The following is a 7344-nucleotide window of genomic DNA, read 5'->3' as shown; positions in this document are numbered from 1 at the left end:
GAAACCCGGAAGAATTACGCGGAAAAGTGGAAGAAATCAGTCGGTAAGAAGAAATGGGAGAAAATTTGCGATTACGAGAACGGAAAGGATATTGAAATAAAAGGGGGGGGGGAAACGAAACGGGAGAAAAATGTGGAAAAAACGAAGGGGAAGGAAGAGGAAGGCGCGCGAATTTTAGCGCATGCCGCTCTCTCTCTCTCTCTCTCTCTCTTCCCTCGTCTCTCTTCCATTCCGCTCATCTCCTTTTATCTCACCACGCAGCCTCCGTGTTTCCTCTTCAGTATGATCCGCGCGGTCCGAGCGCGAACATCGTGCATTTTAGGTGGTTGTCTCTCGTTGTTACATCGCAACATTACTTCGTGCAAAAACAGAGTCGTGTGAGGAAATTAAAAAATCGAACCAAATTACACTTTTCAAAAAAAAATATTTACTTAAACAAAATTGCCATAAAAATACAATATTTTCTCAACCGATTATTGTACAGTAATCGTTTGTGAATATTTAATTTTGCGTTATCATTTCTGTGTGGCTGACGCATACATAATATCTTGTTAATTTACCGAATGTTTATATTGTTTATATTTAAAAAATTATGTTGTTTGAAAAATTTCGCTCTCGTAACGTTTAAATTAAAATTGTGCAAATTAAATTAAAGCAATTTTCAAACGGTGAAAAAGATTGCGCCAAATAACATTATCGTTTTATTTGGCTTTTAAGAAATTTACTTAATTTTAATTTTCATGATAATTTTTTATCGACATTATCCGCATATGTGTCTTTTTTTTTTTATCAGTTTGATGTTTGTATTTAATATCGCGGTGTGTTTGTTCCATTACCTTGTCCCAGCTCTTGCAAATTTATGTTAAAAATCATTGCAAGATAATTATTATTGTCGTTAACTTTAATACATAAATTACAATAATAAATTGAAGATGATTTAATTTATGTAAATTGTTATCAAAAAGTGTTAACAAGTTTTTTATATACCGAGTTTATTGGTTTATATAAAGTTTAGTTTATTAAAGCTTTTTTTTTTTAATTCACATTGTATAATTATCGATCAAATTACTTCAATTAAGATGCTAATAGATTAATTAACGTTCGCGCGCGGTAGAATTATTATTAGTATTTTTTTCTCACCTTTATATATGTTGCAAATAAAACAAGAAAATTCTCGATTTGTAACGCATTCCGGTTTTTAAATGTCTCTTCGCTGATTCATCGAAATTCGCGGTAATCTCGAGCTTTCTCGCATTAAAAGTCGATGGATTTGCGCTACTTTGCTATTCAAATAGCGAGCGAGCCACTCGAGATTTAATAAACCCGATCGGGGGGCCCGCGATCCATCTTGGATATCAAAAAATCTTTATAACGCCGTGAGATTTTCCATAGCACACATTCATAATGTTTCGCAAGCCATCGAAGGTAACAGACACGAACTATCTGAAATTCAAATTCTCAATTTCTCTCTTCGGCAAGACTTTTTTGTTTATATCTCGAGTATAAAACCAAAGTTGCTCGCGCAACCTGCAATTGCGAGTCTCAAAATTTGTTCAAACACATCTCGATAACCACGTATTTTTCACCATATAAAATAAAATTATTCGAGAATTTGTCAAAAAATTTTATTGAAAGTTTGTTTATTTGTTTTTATGTGTGTTTAGAAATTAATTCACACAACACACACTCGTGTCGGTAATTACATAGAGTAATAAACTTGTAACTGACACTTTTGGCAAAAGTTAATACCGTGCAAACTTCCTCCAGAGAATTTGTGGCCAGAAGAGGACTTCGATGTAAGTGAAGGATTCCCCTTCATCCTTTATAAACTTCTCAAGATTAAATAAATCACAGTGTGCCAAAGCCACAAAGTCCCGAGAGGGTGATGGGGATAGTTCGTGGACACATGGATAAACATTCAACCGCGCGAATGGTGGTAACATCAAAAGAACAGAACTTCGTTTCGCTATGAAGATTTGGCGGAGGAAGTGAGAGAAAGAGAGAGAGAGAGAGAGAGAAGTGTTCTGACTTATTGAGACAATGAACGAAATAATGGACCGATGGTGAAACGAGAGGAACGTCAATGGCGCCGAGACGCGAGCGACGGAAATTGGAAGAGTTAAGTAATGTAAAAAAAAAAAAAACTGCAGAGTAAAATGCGACCGTTTCTTCTTTAAACTCGATTTAATGGATTTCACTGTGATTTGCGCGACAAACCTAATTAAAAATGTATTTGTCTTCTTTTCCCCCATTTCACATGCTAAAAAAAACAAAATTTTATACGTGCGCACGGCTCTGCAACTTTTCCAATATAAATGTTTTTTTTTTTTTTGTTTCCAATACACACATTTGCGCGAATCTCTTATTGAATACAATATTCAAATATTACATTTCTTGAAAACAAATATTTTCGTTCTGCTAACTATTGTATCGCGCGCGCAAAAAAAAAAAAACAAAAAAAATTCCATCCTCGTCGTTTTCTCGGTCGCAACACAACACTTCGCTTCTTAATACGGATACAAGCTTTCATTAGAGAATTCCATTCGGGTTAGAGGAAGTCCTAAAGCTTCGACAGAGGATCGGGCGATAGGCTGCGGAAGAGCTGTAAAAATATCGGAAGAAGCTGCTTGAAGTATGTCAAGCGCGTGTTACTTAATTGAGAAGAAAGAAGTTTCCGCGTCTGAAACGCGTTTTTTTTTTTTTTTTTTTTTTTTCAAGCACCCGCCAATTATGTAAGATGCAACTCGATTAGCCGCCGTTCTTCTATTCGCGAGGCCTTCGTTAATCGCGATTCTCTCTTTATCTCAAGGAGGAACGACGACGACGACGACGACGTTTTACCGTATCGATCTCGCGCGCAGGCAACATCATATCTTGAAGCCTTTACCTTTCCTCCTTCTCCCGCTAAAACCGTTTACACTTGGCAGAAAACCACATTTTATTAAGTACATCACGTGCGACGATGTTCGAAACCTGTTGCTCAAAAAACACTATAGACCGTTCGATTTGTGAAACACAACCGAACACGGTTTTGTGTGTGTTTTTCTTTTCTCGATATACATATATATATATGCATATACATATTTTCACCAAATTGTATTTTATCCGCACGCTTTTTGTTTATGCTATTTCATTGTAGTTTCGTTTTTCATATCTTTGCTTTATTCCGCGCCGCTCTCGCTGTTGCACACACAAAACACAGATTTCTGATTTAATAAAACATCTGTTATACGCGCACGCGAAATACCCGGATACGCGGGGGTAACGCGAAATAAAAAAAAAAAAAAAACGTAAAAAAAAATACTAAACAACACAAAAACACAATCCTGTCCGAAATTGTATATTTCGTTAAAGAACAATGCGAATAGCATGGCAGGTTGCAACGTTTTGTTTCTTGTCCATTGAAAGTGGAAATAATTGTGTTATATTATATCGACACATTTTCACAGAGAAATATATTTCTTTCTCTCTTTCTTCTCCGTTCGGGGTTTCTCCTGTTCGGGAAAATCAACGTGAAACAATTCAATTAATAGTTAATTCGCATCATTCTGACGGAAAGATCGATTATTAAAGCGTAGAGAGAGAGAGAGAGAACGTACGTACTTGGTTATCCGTATATATCTATACCCAAGGATCCGAGAATTTCTGAAATTCCTCGATGTAGAGTATTCGCAATATTTAAAAGATTTGCGATAGACCCCCAGTGGGAAATTCAGAAAGACAAGCAGTATGTATGTTATATTTATTATTATTCGGTAGTAATTTTTATGCCTTTATTTGCCGTAACATTTTCTATTTTTAATTAACTAATTAGGCAAAATTAATTAATTATAATCACGGCGCTCTCTCTTTTGGTATGAAAAATTTTTATTAATAACTGACGGGAGGAAATGTGTGTTTTTCACGTGTGTTTGTAATCTCAGCGCCTATTTTGATAAAATCAAAAACGTAAATATACTTGTCAAAAAAGAGGATCTGAGAAAATTAATATTTTTCTCGCGACAATGAGAGAGAATAAATTATTGCTCGATAACGCGACAACAATTTCGAACGGACCGATTTAAATTTAAAAAATGGGAGCACAGAGAGATAAAAACAAAAGGATCGAGAAAACGCATCAGAAAATGTGATTTTAATCACGCGCTTCATCAGAAGGTATATACACGCACGAAATATATATTATCGCGCGCAGTCTCGCGACGCGACGCGCGGTGCTCTTATTTTAGTATTTTAATATTCAGAGTGCTTCTGCCTTTAATGCTTTAATGGACAACAAACTTTCGAGGAATATACAGACGCGTGCATAAAATAAGAAAAAAAAAAAATATATATAAAAAGAGAGAGATTCGCGTAATTTCAGTTTAATGTTTCCGGGCGATGGGGCAACGTCACGACCGATCTATTAAAGAACACTTTGAAACAATCGACAATTAGGAGCGGTTCGCGTGGATTAGCGATCCATATGTGTTGGAACGTTAATTAATCCAGTAATTACCGAGCTGCTTGCAAGAAGACTATTTGCATTGTAATTTTCGGATTTCGGCGGATTTCCGAATGAATAATTTATTCGCCCCCTCCCCCCCTCCCCCCCAGCTGACGAAACTCGCGCTGTCATTGGCCTTTAGAGGCGTCAATAGTGTCATCGTGAGGCCGCCGTCACTTTCCACGCGGGACCGCTAATAAATTACATCCGTAATAATCTCTCTCCCGCTCTCCACTCATCATCGGTACACCTACCGATCTCGCAACGCCGCCGGGTTTGCCGAGAACGTTGTTCGGCGCGAAACCATGGCGCACTTCGAAAAACCCCCCGCAGTAATCCGCGATATATTGTCGATGCACTTTCGCGGATCAAGCCACTTAAAGCCCACCTCTGTGCCTCTGGGCTTCCTGCGAAACTGAAAAGCGCAGCGGCGCCCTTCCGAATGCAATTTTGAGATTGAATCTTCTGCCTCGCACAGCTGCGGGCTGTGCGAGAGCAGGAGAGAGAGAGAGAGCGCAGAGCGCCTTTGCGCGATACATTTCTTTTCGATGAATTTCCGACATTTCATTTTTTGCGAAACCTTTGCGCGTTGCTCAATTCCATCGTAAATATTAATTTTTTCGTTCGTGCCTGTAGTACCGTTTACGCGTTTTTTTTTGTTTTTTTTTTTACGTCTCTCTTTGAATATTTGCGCGATCTTCAAGACTTGAAGTGCGCGCGCGATCTCTGTTGGCTGTTTATCAAAATTTGATGAATGTTAAGTAAAAACGCGAAGAAGATACAAGTCTGTACTGAGTCTGTGTGTGTACATCACACACATACATTCAGTTTTACGAGCTACATATGTTATTACACGGGGGCTTACGCGAGCGTTTATTTTTATACGGAATATTACGATCCTCTAACTTTCTTAGATATAAATAGTTCAAGATGTACTCTCGCGCAATATTCCGTTGCGAGTTTAATGCATCAACTTTATTATTCATGACTTACATTAAGATATCGTTATTAAGTTGCCGCGTTAAACTTTGCGAAGAAGCGGAGTAAAAAAGAGAGAGAGAAAGAGAAAAAGAAAGAGAAAACCGAGATCCCTCGGTTTCCATCGGAAAATTGGGTTTGCATTTGTGATAAACTAAATAAAATTTTGCACTTGTGACCTAACCGCTTTACGCAATTACGCTAATTATACAAAACGTGCCGTGAACGGAATTCGTCTAGGTCAAAAATAAGTGTGAATCTTCCAATAAGAGAAAGTTCTCCCTACAAAACAGTGTAGTTAGCAGGGTTATAAATTTTTTTACATATAAATAATCTGTAAACATAAATTTACTGGAGTTTAATTATGTAGAATAAAAAGTAATGGGTTTTGTTTTTTTGTTTTTTTTTTAATTAAGAATAACACAGTTTTTGCCGAAGATTTATGTTTAATGTGCGCGCGTTGCAACGAACGGAGAACGTCCGCGGATAGAGCTCGCAACATTCCAAAATAAGAGAATTGACGGACGGGCTTGCCGAGAAGCGGCAATTTGTTCGGAGATCAGTACTGTCGGAAGATGGAGAACACAGAGAGAGAGACTGTCGATATCCGGCAACGTCAGTTGATCCGAACGATCGCGCGGCGCGGTCCTGAAGGAGGTGACACACTCTTGCAACCCGCGAATCTCTAAAATAATCCGAACCCGCGGGGTGAGAGAGAGAGAGAGAGGAGAGGATCGCGCGCGCGTCCAATCTTAACACATTTATCGACGTCCCCGATTGTCTTCGAGTCGACATCACGCCTTTTGTTTGTGCCCGAAACCATTTGCGCCGCTTTGTTCGCAAGATTTTCCACCCGCAATCAACGTGCAAGTCCGGTCCCACCTCCTTCCGATGTCGTTATCGCCGTGTGAATTTCTGATGATAAAGAAACCGATGACAAAGCTCGCTCCTTGATACCCTTGATTATTAAAACGAACGGTTTAAGTGGAGAACGGCGTCCAAATTAATCTAAGCCGATTTGGACAAATTTACATTCAGATTCGCGAATCGGATCTCAACTTGGTTGAGCTCGACTTTTTCGTTCTCAGAAATTCTAATCGCGCGATACGCACTTAAATAATACATGTGTGTGATTTTTTTGAAACTGTTGTTTTTTTTTAAATCGAAATGCAAAATGTTCGGCGGAGAAAAATTGATTTTTTCCGAAATTGTAGAAAAAATGTTTTTTCTGCAACAAAAAATACAAAACACGGAGATAAATCTTTAATCTCGGTGTTTTCTGTGCAATCAGCTGATTGAGCCGCATAATCGTGATGTTGATTGTGTCAACCGATAGCATTAATTACACGACGAAAGCCCATTAAACTTTCACCGATGTTTGTTTAAAAAACAAACATCTAACAGCGTTCAAATTTAAAAAATTAAACAAATAAAGCTTATTGAAGCTCGATAAGTTACTAAACTAAGAAATAATTACAGTCATCCGAGCCGATCGCAGGATGTCGTGCGGAAAACTACGTGTATATATATATATGCATATACCCATGTAGGAATTGCCGACAGACTTCCAGTAATACTACTAGGCCAACAATGGCCCAACCTTTATAGCCGATACTCGATATTGACAATTGGTACAGTATTGTCCCATTTTTGTATTTTATAACAGCCCAATATTGGCCCGTTTGTTCACCAGTGTTCGGCATTCATATTGGGCCAGTATTGGCAAGAAGACCGGGCCGATATCGGGCCAGTACTGGCAAGAAGACCGGGCCGATATCGGGCCAGTATTGGCAAGAAGACCGGGCCGATATCGGGCCAGTACTGGCAAGAAGACCGGGCCAGTATCGGGCCAGTACTGGCAAGAAGACCGGGCCGATATCGGG

At 38.6% G+C, this 7344-nt stretch overlaps 1 protein-coding gene across 4 annotated transcripts in view; it reads left to right on the top strand.

The window, feature by feature from the left end:
* The first annotated feature begins 296 nt into the window (after nt 1-296).
* LOC109857450 (5-hydroxytryptamine receptor 2A) overlaps nt 297-7344 on the top strand; it is a 21329-nt gene continuing 14281 nt past the window's right edge. The window contains exons 1-3 of one of the 4 annotated variants that reach the window (XM_020433752.1): nt 319-377; nt 1665-1695; nt 1768-2118. The gene's annotated coding sequence lies outside the window, so the exon portion shown is untranslated. Of the gene's footprint in view, nt 378-1664; nt 2119-7344 lie in introns of all 4 variants that reach the window. The other 3 variants (XM_020433749.1, XM_020433753.1, XM_020433751.1) reach the window with 3 other exon arrangements.

This window comes from Pseudomyrmex gracilis, unplaced genomic scaffold, assembly GCF_002006095.1.
Source record: "Pseudomyrmex gracilis isolate BER0280 unplaced genomic scaffold, ASM200609v1 scaffold_159, whole genome shotgun sequence".
NCBI classification, from domain to species: Eukaryota; Metazoa; Arthropoda; class Insecta; order Hymenoptera; family Formicidae; genus Pseudomyrmex; species Pseudomyrmex gracilis.
The sequence above is the reverse complement of the archived record's forward strand: the minus strand, read 5'-3'. Positions and strand labels throughout refer to the sequence as shown.